This window comes from Sturnira hondurensis, unplaced genomic scaffold (genome assembly GCF_014824575.4).
Source record: "Sturnira hondurensis isolate 20B ecotype Veracruz unplaced genomic scaffold, ASM1482457v3 Scaffold0011378, whole genome shotgun sequence".
Taxonomy (NCBI): Eukaryota; Metazoa; Chordata; class Mammalia; order Chiroptera; family Phyllostomidae; genus Sturnira; species Sturnira hondurensis.
Genome location: NW_028084009.1, coordinates 1,598,180 through 1,612,164, shown reverse-complemented (window position 1 = coordinate 1,612,164; position 13,985 = coordinate 1,598,180). Strand labels below are relative to the sequence as shown.

The window sequence follows — 13,985 nt, the reverse complement described above, 5'->3', positions numbered from 1 at the left end:
GGGCTGACCGTTCCTTCCCGGAGGAGCCATTTCTGCTGCCCGCAGTGCAGGCCATATGCATGTCTTAGTTCTTCTTTTGTTTTTGTTTCTTAATCGAACCATTTTAAGAAGTGGGTACTTATTTCTGCTGAGGCTTTTGTTGCAGGGAGCCTGGGAAGGGGGATCCTCTATCGGGCACCCCATCTAGTGGGCAGGGCCCTCTAGGCTACACACGCACCCCCGAGGAAAAGCCAGTTTTACAGAGGACCACCTCAAACCTGGTCGCACACGGGGGTCCCCTGGGAGAGTTCCGAACGACTCTGCTCAGGCCCCACCCTGAGTCTGATGTCACTGGCCAGTGTCATCTAGAAACACAACAGTCAAGTGAACAGTGGCAGTTCAAAGAAAGACAAGCTCCCTCCTGCAGACACATGGTTTAGGGGCCAAAGAGCATTTTGCAAAAAGACAGGTTTGGGCTCCAGGCAAGGGGAGGGGCCCATGAGGGTCCCCAAAGACCAGTGACCAGGCCAGGCCACACAGACAGGGCTTCAGCCTCCTCCCTCAAGGGGACAGACTTCCAGAAAAGGAGGAAAATCAATCTGATGATGAAGGAACCAAGAGGACGGGGTCGGAAGAGACTTAGAGCAGCTGTAGGTGTAACGGGGTCTTCAGGCCCAGCGAGATCTGATGCAAGAAATGGTGACCTCTTTGCCCGGGCTGGGTGGAAGTATTACTCCTGCATTCAGAAAGATGAAGGCGATGCAGGGAGGTGGACCCGGCCAGAGGGCCCCGGGGGCTATTCAGGAGCTGCTGCGTGTGCGCTCAGAACAGGAAATTCTCACAAGGAATCCACGGGCTCCGAGAACAAGCCATTGCAAATAGGCTCACCTCCCCCCTTCCCAAGGGCCCCCAGCCTAGATGGCGGGGGGAAAGGGGGGGCAGAGGCTGAGCGCCATCTCGGCCCCGGAGCAAGCCCCAACACCTTGGGGTGAGTGGAGAAACATGGGAAAGTGACCACAGCTGGTGGGAGGACTGGACTGAGGTCCACCAGGAACAGGTGGCCTGGGACGAGCCAGGGGGAGTGTGGCCTCTTTGGCTCCCGACGCTGCTCTAAAGAGCAGGTGGGCGTGTGCCGCTGTTGCCTGCTCAGCCCCCACTTCCCACTCTGGAAGGAACACCTTGATCTTCTGACAGAATGATTTGTGCCAGCCCCCCAACCCCCCTACATTGGAAGGAGGGGTGAGAGGAGGCCTGACCTCCCAGTAATGATTGGTCCAGGGGTGAGCATGTGACCCAAGCTGGGCCAATGAGAAGCAGCCTTGGGACTTTTGCTACTGGGACAGGGATGTCCCCATTCCCACCCAGGCTCCTGTGAGGATGGGTCACAAGCCTGAGAGCCACTTCTGCCACCACACTGGGGGGCAGAGTTGGGCGATAGAGCAGGACAGGGACCTGACAACTTTCTTCAAGCACGTGGGCCCAATTTTGCCTGATGCTGGAGTTCCCCTGGCATTTTCCTGTTCTGGAGCTGCGGAACTCTCCTTGCTTAAGCCAAGCTAACCTGGGTGGCTGTCTCATGCAACCGAGAGTCCTGCTTAAAACAAACACCAAAGCCTCAGTGGTGCCAGCGAGCACTTGGAAACCAATTCTTGAATCGGCAGGTGAGAGCCCATCTGTGAAGCTGGAAATAGCCTGGCGCCCCAGATGCTGTGGAGAGAATGGAAGCACCCCTTCCCCAGAGGCCTGGCCCCAGCGCAGGTGCCCCAAGTGCTATGGAAAACGGCCCTGCCACACCCACTTTCTCTTGGCTTCTCAGGGCCACCTGCAATGAAAGGGGTCATCCCCATCTCAGAGGTCACAGGAACCAGGGGCCAGCCAGGCCTGTCCAGCTCCAAGCCCAGGCCTCACTCATTACCCCAGAAGGCTCCTGCCACTGCCTCGACTTCTCAAGGACAGAGCAGCAAACCCAAACCCTTGGGAATCACTCAGGGGACTTCAGAGATCTCCGCCTCCCCTGCCCCCTCACCCCACCTCCTGAAAGTCCCCTCTAGGGGCAGACTGTGTGCAAACCTAGGTGTCTGACTCGGGGCTTGTGCCCAAGCCTGCAGGCAGGAGCGTTCCATCAGCCCAGGACAGGATGGGAGCCTGGAAACCTGACATCCCAGGTCCAGGGCTCTGCCTCGCCCCCTACCTCCCAGTTACTTAGTCCCCTCCCCCAGCTCAGAGCCCACCTGCCATCCTCTGCAACAGGAACCGCCTGGGTGCTGGGCATGCATGCTCCCAGGTCTCCCCATGCTCCCTGTCTTCCTCACTTCCACCTTGGACACCCGAGTTCCCCAACCTGCAGCCCACACCCCACAGGCACATGTGCCCGTGATTTTGCCAAATGGAATCAATTGCAAATGTCGGAGCCCTCTCTCTCAGGGCCCCAACTGCACTGCCTTGATCCCAACCACCCTCTGTTCAGGCCAAGGTCAGAAACTAGTCCTGTGAAGGGCCACACAGTAAGTAGTTCAAGCTTTGCAAGCCCCACGGTCTCTGTCCCCACCGCTCAACCCTGCCCATTTGGCACAAAGCGGCCACAGACGACATGCACGAACGGCAGGGCTGAGTGCCAAAAAAAATTTACTTGTAAAGACAGTGGCTGCCGGCTTTGGCCTCAGGCCACAGTGCCCCGGAATTAATTCTGTCTTCTGAAACAGAACAAGAACAAACCTGTCCCTGTATCTCCCACACAAGCAGGCACTGAGTAACAGGTCAGTGACACAGGCTGCTGGATTCAGGACCAGGCCCGCCTGGCCAACTGTCCCCAGGCCTGAGGGTTATTTGACCATCACTGCAGCTCTAGCCTGTGCTTATAGCACCAGCCTCCTCCACCCCCAAAGAAGACTGTTCCACTGGTGGGCCAGTTCCAAGGCCCCACCAGGTCAACCCCAGGGGCTCTGACTCCCCAGGCTGACCATGGACAGAAGCTCTAGCGCCCAGAGGTCTACCCTCATCACCCAGGCCACCAGGCCCCTTCCACTGAGAAAACAACAGCCACACCTACCAAGCCCCAGCTTCCTTACTAGTCTCAGCCCTCACAGCACTCACTCCCTTAAGAGAGGAGTTTCTCATCCTCTTGAGCCTCACTTCCCCCTCTGTAAAATGGGGATAATACCATAAGTTTCATGGAGTCCTGCCTGGAACGCAGCAGTGATGCTGGAGGTACTACAGCCACTTTGGGACCATGAGAACAAGAGCCACATGCTGAGAAAGGCAGAGCAGCTGCCAAGAGAAGCCCAAGTCCCTGACCACCTCCTGGAGAAGATCCACTGGACTTCAGGACTACTTGTCACGTGAAAAAAAAACACAAAACCTATTTGGTTAAACTACTTTAGTCTTTCTGTATCTCAAATAGACAGACTGACTGACACTTGCCGCCAGTGTTGCCATCATCACTCCAGTCACACAGTGGTCTCCCTGCGTGACCACTGCGAGTTCCGTCACACAGATAGCAGATGGTCACAGCCAGGACTCAAACTTGGGTCGTTTGGGGAAGGAGAGAGAATGGTTCCAAAATAAAAACTGCTGGATGTAAGAGCAAGTGGACAGGAAGAAAAGACACAAATCTCAAAATAATTCCAAATGACGTATGTGTGCACCACCCCGTCCAGAAGCTGAAGTTTAACTGCACCCCAACCCTTGAGTGGAGGGCTGCACTTGGCGACTTGCTTCTGAAGCATAAGAGAATAGAAGGGCGGTCAGGGGAGTCAGTGGCCGGCACCCCCTCCACCAGGTGGTCAGGGCTTCACCCATGCAATGTCCTGGTGACAGCATGTCCCTGCATGTGATGTAGTGAGAGGGGAACTCCACCTCAGCAGTGTTTCCCCCGAAAACCTACAGCCCCAGGCTAACTATGAGAAGAACATCAAACCGGCCCTCACTGAGGGTGACCACAGCGACCCGTACCCCTCAAAGCTGTCGAGAGTATCAAGGACGAGGGGGTAGGAGAAGCTGCCACAGACCAGAGGTGCTAGGAGACCAAATACATAATACAGCTGGTATCCCGGATGTGATCCAAAGCAGGAAAGGACATTAGGGTAGTGCTAGTGAAGTATGAATAAACTGGGGAGTTTATTCATAGCTGCGTATGGTGTTCACAATGGATGGCGAACGGAGGTGCGGACAGAGAAGCAGGGTGAGGGGCGTGTGGGAACCCTCTGCATTATCACAATTACCTGTCTCTAATTCTAAAACAAAACCCTGTGCTTGGCGGGGAGGGGAGCAAACAGAAGCAGCAGCTCCGGCTGTCTGCACAGTCTGAGCCGCAGGCCTCTCTCAGTTCAACCCCAGTGGCAGTGAGTAGTGAGTGCCTCCCAAGTGCCCAGCCCACGACGCACCCATCCTCACAGCCACGGAGAGATGTGGGTGGCCACAGTCTCACTTTTCAGAAGAGGAAGCTGAGGCTGAGAGAGGCTCTTGCCTAAGATCGCCCAGCTGGTAACTGGCAGAGCTGAATTCAAACCCAGGCCCACCCTGCTCCAGGCTCTGCCTCAGCACTGAGCGGGGACAAGGCAGCCCCAGCCAGGGCTGAGCTCTTTCTTGTCCCGGACCCGGGATTTCCCTTCAGCGTCTGCTTTCCAGCCGAGAACCCTCAGGGGTCCCCGCTTCCAACGTCCTCAGAGAGCACAGACTGGTGGCCTTTGGTTAGCCTCTGGCCCACAGACTCGGGGCTTCAGCTCATGCAAATTTAAAAATGAGTTCGCTGCCAGCATGGAAGAGCAGGGATGTTTCAAATATGTATCGAGTTCCTATTTCTACTGAACAATAATAACGCTGTTTGGCCAATGCTGTTTTACAACTGGTAAAAGCCAGGGCTCTGAGTCAAACCAGCTCCTCTGAGCCTCTGGCGTGACCTTTCTCCTTGGTCCCCACCTCCCTTCTCAGTCCTGCCCTCAGGCCATTCGGGGCTGCCCTGCCTGTATCTGCCCAGGGTGGGGGTGGGAGTGGGGCCAGTCTTCCAGAATGCTCTGTCAGCTGTGAGCAAAGCCCCTGCCATTTCTGTAAGCAGCCCCTGCAGGTCCTGTCCTGCCCGCAGGACTGGCTGGCCAGCCTCCCGGCGCCTGCACAGGTCACACAGATGAATCCCCCTCACCTAGAGCCCTCCTGCCCAGCCTCCTCCGGCCTGGTGACCACAGCAGCTGGGGACCGGGGAGCAGGGCTGCCCGGAGTGGGCCGCCCAGCCCAGAGCACCCCAGCAGCAGGAACAAATAGGTGCAATCTCCTTATAGGCGATGCTGACCCTGGGAGCAGCTCTAGAAGGTTCCTGAGTCCTCATGGATTCTGCTTTTAGCCAGAAGCACAGCGTTAACATGGACACGAGTAGAGGAGGAGCCCTCAGAGGTTCTTTCAGGACACTGGCTACTAGGTCCAAACTGACACACCGTCAAGGGGGCAGAGACAGGACTGCCAGGTGGGGAGGGGTCCAGTCAGGGCCCCCAGCTAGGCCTCCCTGGAGCCCCAGCCCCTGGCCCACAGCCTCCAGCAGCTGCCCTCCCAGCCCCACCTCCTGGAGGGGATCTGACTCCCCACCTCCCACCGGAGTTGGCACCAGAGCCCCCTGTTTGACCACCAAGGCCTTGGCTTTGCAGCTCAGCGCATAGCCAGTGGTTGTAACTGTCTGATTACAGACAAGACATAAACATACTCATACAATATTTTTATTGAGCACCTACTGTATTCCTCACCCCTCCCATCCTCAGCTCAGCTACACACAACACCCTGAGGGACTGTCCTGAAGGCCAAATCGATGCTCTGCTAAGTGCCTCACTGCCATGAGATGCAAACCCTGGTCCTGGCTGTCAGGCCCTGTCCCCACAGCCACTGATGGGCAGGCCAGGGTCAGAAAGAACAAAGGTGTGTCCCACGTGGCCTCCCCTGGCCAGAATATCTTTGCTGGTATTGTTGCTTTTGTTTTTTTGGTTATTTATGTTCTCACAATTTTTTAATGAAAAGCAGATTTTGAGCTTCTCTTTAAAAATCTGTGGTGGGGGAAATGAAGACAACTGTACCTGAACAACAATTTTTTTAAAAAGCCGGGAGCCCTGGCACATTGGTGGAGATGACAGGCTGACGCTGAGAAGCAGACGTCCCTATACAGGGGACATGTGTACTTGCCTGCGAGGTCCCCTAGCCATGTGACTCATTTCTGCCCCCTGCCTGGTCCCTTAGAGTTGGGGTCTTCAACCCCAGAGGCGCATGATCTGACCTGACCTCTATACTCAGTCCCTCACCTCCGGTCACTCACAACCCTCCAACAAGGGGACTGGACCTCACGGGGTCTGCCATGACTCGGGACCTTGCACCTGCTATCCCCACGCAAGGTATTTCTGCCAGGTCTTCTTGTGCTGGCTCCCTCCTTCCCTCAGACCCTCCCAAGGGTCCCCCAATCACGTGTCCCCTTCCCTCCTTCGCTGCAGCTCTGTGGAATGTATCCTGTTAACCTTTCTCCTCACTGCCTAGCCGTCTCCCCGCCAGGCTGAGCCCCACGGGGATGGGACAGGGGCCACGTCAGTCTTCAGGGCCGAGGCAGCAGCCATAGCAGGAGCCCAAGCCTCATGCACAGGACACACTCAGGTCATGAGAGTCAATGGATTGGAATCTGTCAACCCCTGAGGCAGACAGGAGTGGCCTGGGAACCGGCCTCAGGCCAAGCGAGGCTCCAGAGGAGCCAGGACAAACCAAGATAATCGTGTCTCCTGACTCAGACACCTGCAGGGGCCCTGTTCTGGCGTCGCTGCCCTGGCCAGGTCTGTGACCTACTCCTAGAGACACGAGGTCACATTGAGGATAAAGCTCTCACTACAAGCAGCGCTCTGCCCTGGACAGGAGCCTGGAACAGGGCATGGGCTTGAAAGAACTCTGGTGAAGTCCAAACGGCGTCGGCAGCGAGTGACTCCACCAATCGATGTGGGCGTCTGGGCTTCGGTGACCCAGCACGGTGACGCAAGAGGACAACCCTGAGGGAAACTAGGCAAGGGGTACACAGGGTGGGGGGGCTCTGTGCTGTCCTCACAAAGGTCCTGCAAATCTAAAATGATCCAAAATGAAGAGATCATTTGAAAACGAGTAAGACGTAGGCACACAGCACATGCAAAAAGCACGGAGGGAACAACACAGCTACTAAGCAATAATGCTGACGTCACCAATGATAATAATAGCAGCGACACCTCACATGCCACATGCCACTCACGACAATCTTGCGTGGAAGATAGGACTGTAAGTCCCATCCTACCGATGTGGGCACAAAGGCATGGGAACTCACTCAAAGCATAACCCTGGCAAGTGACAGACAGGGCTGGCCCCTGGGCATGGGACCTGCATGGAGCACACAGGCCCTATGCCTGGTCTAACGCCCTGCATCACTGCCTGGAAATTCCGTACAAGCTCCGGAGGGGGCCTCACGTTTTCACATTTTCATTTTGCTTTTGGCCCCGCCAGTCTGGTGACTCAGGCGCATCTCCACTTGGGCCCCGTCTGCTTCCAGGGTGGGTGCCTCAGAAAGGGCACTGGTGGAAGCTCTGTGGATGGAATGGGGTAGGGGCAGGGGTGGAGTTTGGGGGTGTGTGGCTGCAGCAGACACTCTGGGCACAGAGCAGGGAGGGGACGACCCCTCCCCAGCAGAGGCAGCAAATCAGCCCCCCCACCACTGCCCAGTGGCCTGCTCAGTTCAGTGACCTCCTGGTCACACCGGGGTTCTCCAGCTCCCCAGCCACCAGCATCCACCTCCAGACCTGGGCACGGCCCACGCCGGCAGTGGGCTGAGGTCCAGCAGCTGGCACAGAGCTGCACGTGCCTCACCCCGAAGCCGCTTCTCCGTGGACTCCTCGGCGCTGTGGCCAGCTCCACAACACGATGTTGAAACCAGCCCCAGTTAGCGCTGGGGAGCAGAAGGTACACACAGATGCAATCATTGGACGTGTTGTCAGGGTTCCTAACCTGCGTGGCTGGTCTTCATTAAATACATAAGCCATTAGGGCAAAAACAGAGGCACGCATCAGAGCCCACAGGTCAGAGGGAGCGGTCTACAGGCCCAGCCGGAGTCCCTGCCCAGCCTTCCGGGGGACTTTTCCCCAGGGCCGAGCAGCCCAGCCTCCTCCCCAGGGCTGAAGGAACCTGCTCCAGAGGCAAGGCCCGGCTGTTTCCTGAGCCCCTTCTCCCTGGATCCAGGTGCCCAGGCAGCCTGGGGAGCCTCTTCTCAAGCAACCCTTTCCTCACACAGGTGAGCACAGGGCTTGCGTCCAGGCCCACAGATCTGCCAGGTCTGTGCTTTACCATGTGACCTGCACGCAGGCCCGTGAGCCTGGGAAGGTCACCGTCACTGCACTGATGCCACCCCCACGGCCTCGTCCTTCACCAGAGGCCTGGCTCTCATCCGGGAAGCCCTGGCCCACGAAACTCCAATGCTGCCCGGTGTGAATGGGACAGTTTATCCTCTGGCCCTGGGCGGGGAGCAAGGGCGGCTTTCAAGGTCTGGGAAGTAAGGTGGAGGGAGAGAAAGGAAGAGAAGGAGAGGGACACAGAGCGCAGCGGGAAGAGAATGGGAGAGGAGACAAGGGGAGGTGAGAGAGAAAGCAAAACAGGAGAGAAAAGGGCGAGAGGAAGGGAGAGACACAGAAAAAAGAAAAGGCGGATTTAGAAAGAGGAAACCAAGGGAAACAAGAGGAGGGGATGGGGAAGAGAGAGGGAAATGGAGCGATAAAGAAGGAAAAGGAATGGGGAAGTGAGTGAGAAAAGGAGAGGGGAGGGCTGAGGGGCCTGACAGAAAAGCGGGGGCCACACAGGGGTGTCAGGGAATAATGGGGAGTGGCAGTGCGGCACACAGCTTGGGGACAAGGAGACAGAGGTGGGCACAGGCTGAGTCAGCCCATGGGTTCAAGGCCCGTCCAAACCCCAGCCAAGTCGCTGTGCCTGACAAGGACAGGAGAAAAACACCATATGCCAACCACATCCCTTTGTCAAGAAGTAATATTCCCCAGGGACCAAGGCCATCGGAGAAGGCAGGTCAGTCTTTGTGGGATGGACTCCATCTGGCCATGGGGGCGACCCTTTGCTCTATTCTCACTGACTCAGGCCTCCTGGAAACCTCTGGCCTGATCCTGCCCTGAGGGCCTAGCTGCTGCCTCCGCAGGCGCCAAGACCCGTCTGGCTGCAAAGAGAGAAAAGAGGAGGAAGACAGGCGCCTTCCCCAGCCTCAGGTCCCACGGCAGCCCCACCCCACCAGCAGGGGCTTCATCCTGTCACACACACCTGTACCCGCTAGGCCTCAGACAGCAGCTGGTATACAAGTGGGTGCTTAATCAATGCATGCCAGGTCGTCAACTTCAGGCCCCCTGTCCCCAGGGTGATCTCGTTCAGCCTCAGGGCCACAGCCACTGGCTCCGCCTGGATGCCCCCCATACCCCACCCCAAAACCTCCAAGTGGGGCTCTACCCACAAAGGCACACGCATGGACTCTCTCCATCCACACAGCAGCTGGGGCAAATCTCCAGGGAGTAACACTGCTCGAGGAAAACCAGTCCCGAAAGGTTACTCGCTGTGTGATTCCATTTATAGAGCATTTGTGGAACAGCCCCACTTTAGAAGATGGAGGGCAGAGGCGCGGTTGCCAGAGGTCGGGCGAAAGAGGAGACACCAACTAAGTACAATGACATTGTAGAGAACCAATACAGTTGTACAGAACTTAAGCCCCACACACAGGACAGTCAGTGAAAGTGGGGAGATCCGGAATGAGAACAATGGATTGCACCCCTATGGACACCCTGGCCATCAGATGGTCCTACAGCTTTGCAGAAAGTCACCACCAGAGTGACTGGGCGAAGTGCACAGGAACCCCTTTGTGTTATTTCTTATAAGGGCATGTGAATCTACGATGATCTCAGCAAAGAATTTCGAGTGAACACACACCCGGAGCAGACCATGCTTCCCCACCTCCACCCTGGTCCCGGACACTTGAGTCTCCCCCCCGGGACATCCCAGCAGTTCTAATCTCTTTACCTCCACCCTCCCACACCCAGCACCTCCTTCCTCTCTCCAAACCCTCCAGGGCCAAATTCTTGCCCTGGGCCCACACCTGCTCCATTTGCTCCCCCGCCTGGACCTCAGGCTCTAACACTCCACCTGCTCAGGGCCCCAGGCACCTGCATACCTTCCTCCCTCCGTGGCGCCAGCCACCTCAATGCTGTAGCTTCCAGCCTTCCCTAAATTGCTCACCCCACCCAGTCCCTCCCTGCCTTTCTTCCTCCCCCCCCCCACCCTTGCCCCTGGGCCACATTGTATGTTACACTGGCCTGTGTCTGCTCTCAGAGGGCAGGGACATTCTCCATCCTCCCTGGGTTCCCAGAGAAGCAGCTGTCGGCTCACACAGGAGTGGATATGTGTTGAATGAATGAACACGTGCACAAATGAAAGGAAAAAGTGAGGTGGAGGGCTGTGTGGCATCAAAGGAGTTAAGCCAGCCCAGGGGTGGGGGGAGGAAGAGGTAAAGGGCTAGGGTCACACAAGTGGCAGCTCCTGGAACAGCCAAGGAGAACTTAAAGGAAAATGTGGGGGCAAGGAGAGGTGGGAGCGGCAGTGCGCAGAGGGGGATGGGCAGGGCTGTCTCTAGACTCAAGGCTCCAAGGTTCCCAGGAGCAAAAGCCCAAGGTACGAAGGGAAGGCAGAAGCTACAGGCCAAGCCATGCTTCCCACCACCCCCTGCCCCTACCATGCACCCAAAAGAATCAGACACTGGGTAGGATGGAGGCTGAGCTCATTTTCTGGGGTCTCCCCGGGGCCCAGGGGCCAAGCCTTAGGGGCTTCCCCCGATCTGCCCATCCACACGCCCGTACATGGGGCTCACGCAGCTTTGGGGAATGAGGGTAGGAGTCTCAGTGAGAGTGGCAGAGGCCCTCAGATTTGAACTTGGGACCTCCCCCAAGGCCCCACATGGAGCTACCAGCACAGAGAGCAGGGTCCCTTCATCCAGCACAGTAAATTGGGTTCCATTTCCAAATCCCTCAGACGGCAGCAGAACCCCTCTCTGGCTATGTGACTTCGGCCAGCTTCACCCCTCGGTGCCTTGGCTTTGTCATGTGGGAGCAGGCCAGGGTGTTAGGCCCAGGGGGCGGCAGCGTGCTTAGAAGACAGTAAGTGCTCAGCGAGTGTTAGCTGATTCCATTATTATTACAGCCCCCTGAATTCATATTCTTTTTAAATGCCATCATTAGCTTGCAAACAGCCCCAGTGTACAATTTCATGACACTGCGTATTTAGTACTAAATGCATTCAGTTCCAAACCAGGGACATTTAAACTAAATCCCAATTGCGGGAGCCAATTCTAAGCACTGCTCTAATTTTTAATTACAAGAAGCCTCAAAAATTAAGTGCCAGGACGTTTCTCAGCCACCAAGAGGCGGGGTTCATCTGCCAGGGAGGGTGCTTGGCTCACAGTAGGTGCTCAGTAAATGCCTGCTTGCCAGAGAGTGACAAATTACTGGATTACTGGAGGCTGCCCTGGGCAGCCCGCCCTGAGAGCAGCCTGTGGCCTCCCATTTCCCTCCCAGCCATGACCCGTGTCACCTGAGCTCCTCCGGGACACCCCCTCACACACACACACACTCACACACTCACATAGGCCGGCCACTGCCCAAGGCCCCTGGAGCCAGGCCCAGACCAGAGAAGAGCTGCCAAAGTCCGGAAAGGAAGAGGCGGGCCCAGGGCCACAGTGCTGACACCCCCCCCCCACCCCGCCCAGGCCACCGTGGCACCTGCCGACCCTCAGCAATGTCCAGCCCTGAAGCGACCCATCCCTGCCCTAGCTCCTCACTTTCCTGAAGAGCCCGAAGTTCCCTCTCCAGCCGCCTTCCCGGGTTAATTATTAGGACTCTCCAAGTAACGGGAACTTTGGCCCTGACTTTAGGTCTGGCAATGTGACAAGGGACCTGGACGAATTTACTGCTTAATGAGATGTGATTTTCCCGGCAGAAAGCTGACCACGATGGCACCCAGGGCTTTCCAGCTCCGTGGGCATCAAGAGGATCCCACTTCCTGCGGGCGCCCCCGGCCCGGCTGCAGGCCTCGCGCAGGACTCTGCAGTAATGAAGGGCCCACCTCCACGCCATGGAGCCTGCGTGGGGGGTGGAGACTGTCCGTCCTCTGCCGTGGGACCCCGTGTGGAGCAGGCGCTGCACATCAGGTCGTGCTGGGCGCCCCCACAGTCCTTTCCTCACCTGTGTCAGCCACTTCCCCTGACCTCTCCCCTGTTCTGTCACGTGCAGAGGTCAGCAGCACACACCTGCTGACCGCACCTGCCTGCTGAGTTACCTCCTGTGAGCCACAGGCAGGGGCCCGGCGGCGTCGTTTCTTCATCCTTCGGTGCACATTCACGGCTCCCGCATATCAGCACTCAGTGCGCACTAGGCGTGTCACTGTGGGACCCCGCTCAGGACACGCTATGTCCGTCAAGGACACCAGGGCTCAGAGAGGGATGGGGGAGCCCACAGAGCCCCCGGCCTGTGGACACAGACCGACTCAGACAGGATCGTCCCTCCATGTCACGTCGGAAGAGATGCAGGGCGAGAGATGGGAGTGAGTGTGGGGGGTGGTTGGGGGACCATGAGGCTATGTGATGGTGTGTGACACGAGGAGAGACACAGGGAGGCAGAAAGAGACACGGACTGAGACCCAGAGACACGGGGATGGAAACAGAGACAGGCAGATGTGTGATTCAGGAAGGGGAACCCAGACAGACACACCGTAGCAGAGGGGCAGGGACGGGAAGGGGCCGCAGCCCTGAGTGGCCCCCAGTGTGTCAAATGACGCATGGTTCACATGATAGGGAGACGTGGGACACTTGGAGAGGGACCTTGATGCCCCCAGGACCTGTCCCTGAACACCCAGCATCACCCGGGAGGTGTCCTCAGGCAGGGCCTCTGCTCAGAGGGGCCCCTCTCGGAGCGACCACCTCCACCAGGCTGGCAGTAGTCCTGCGTGAGTGATGGCGCAGGCTCAGGGAGGAGCAGGCTGCCTGCCCCACTTGGCTCCCACGGGCGGCATGGGTGGCGGAGCCGCACAAGCCCACAGGGGCAGGGGTGAATCACCAGCTTCTCCAAAGGGAGCTCTCTACGCAGCGATGCGAGCCGACACTCGCTGAGCACCTGCCGGGGGGCACGGGGCCGCTCCTGTTCCCCCTCCCCTGACTGCGAGCAAGTGACTCCCCCTCTGTCTGCCTCAAGTTGCCCTCATATGAAATGGGACCAGTGACAGCAGAACCTCACTGCTGGGTAAATGAGGACAGCGGTCACACCCGTGGCCACCAGACCTGCACTGGGACCCATCTGGCCAGAGTGCGCTCGTCGAGCTGCTTGGGGTCACAGGTCCCACTTCCCAACCTCCCCCGGTGGGCCCAGAGCAGCTGCAAAGATGCTGGGGAGCCAGGGGTGCAGCCTGGGTGCGTACCCAAGCACACAGCCATGAACAGGACTGGGGCGGCACGGTCCACAGTTCGGAATCCAGCCCAGCCTGCTCAGCACAGCCCCTCACTCAAGTCATCGAGGCCGGTCCCCACTGCTATGCTATCTGCTCCCTCCCTCCCCTCCTTCTCTCCCACCCTCAGCAAATAGGCACTGGACCCACGCCCAGGCTAGGTACTACAGATCTTCACCAAGGCAGAGACGGAAGCTGTGAGCCAGGGGGCCCCCTGAGATTTCTACGAGCCTCTCAGATTTGTCTTCAAAAATCAACTGATTTCACATAAAAATCTACACCCTCAACCTCTTTCTTATAAAGAAGGGCAAGCATAGGCCTTTCTGAGCCTTTTTTCCTGGCTGGAGTTGAGGGCACCTGCTGCTTATGTTGGCCACAGTCCCCACCCAGCCCCTCTGCCTCTCTCGAAGAGGTCAGCCCTTCGTTACTCTCTCGGGGCCTTATGTGCCCTGGTGAGTGCTTGGATTGCGACTCCAGGGATGTGACGCATGTGGGGCTGT

General features: G+C 57.6%; 1 protein-coding gene across 1 annotated transcript in view; it reads right to left on the bottom strand.

Moving 5' to 3' along the window:
• Positions 1-13,985, bottom strand: part of BCAS4 (breast carcinoma amplified sequence 4) — a 47,211-nt gene that overhangs the window by 853 nt on the left and 32,373 nt on the right. The window lies entirely within an intron of this gene.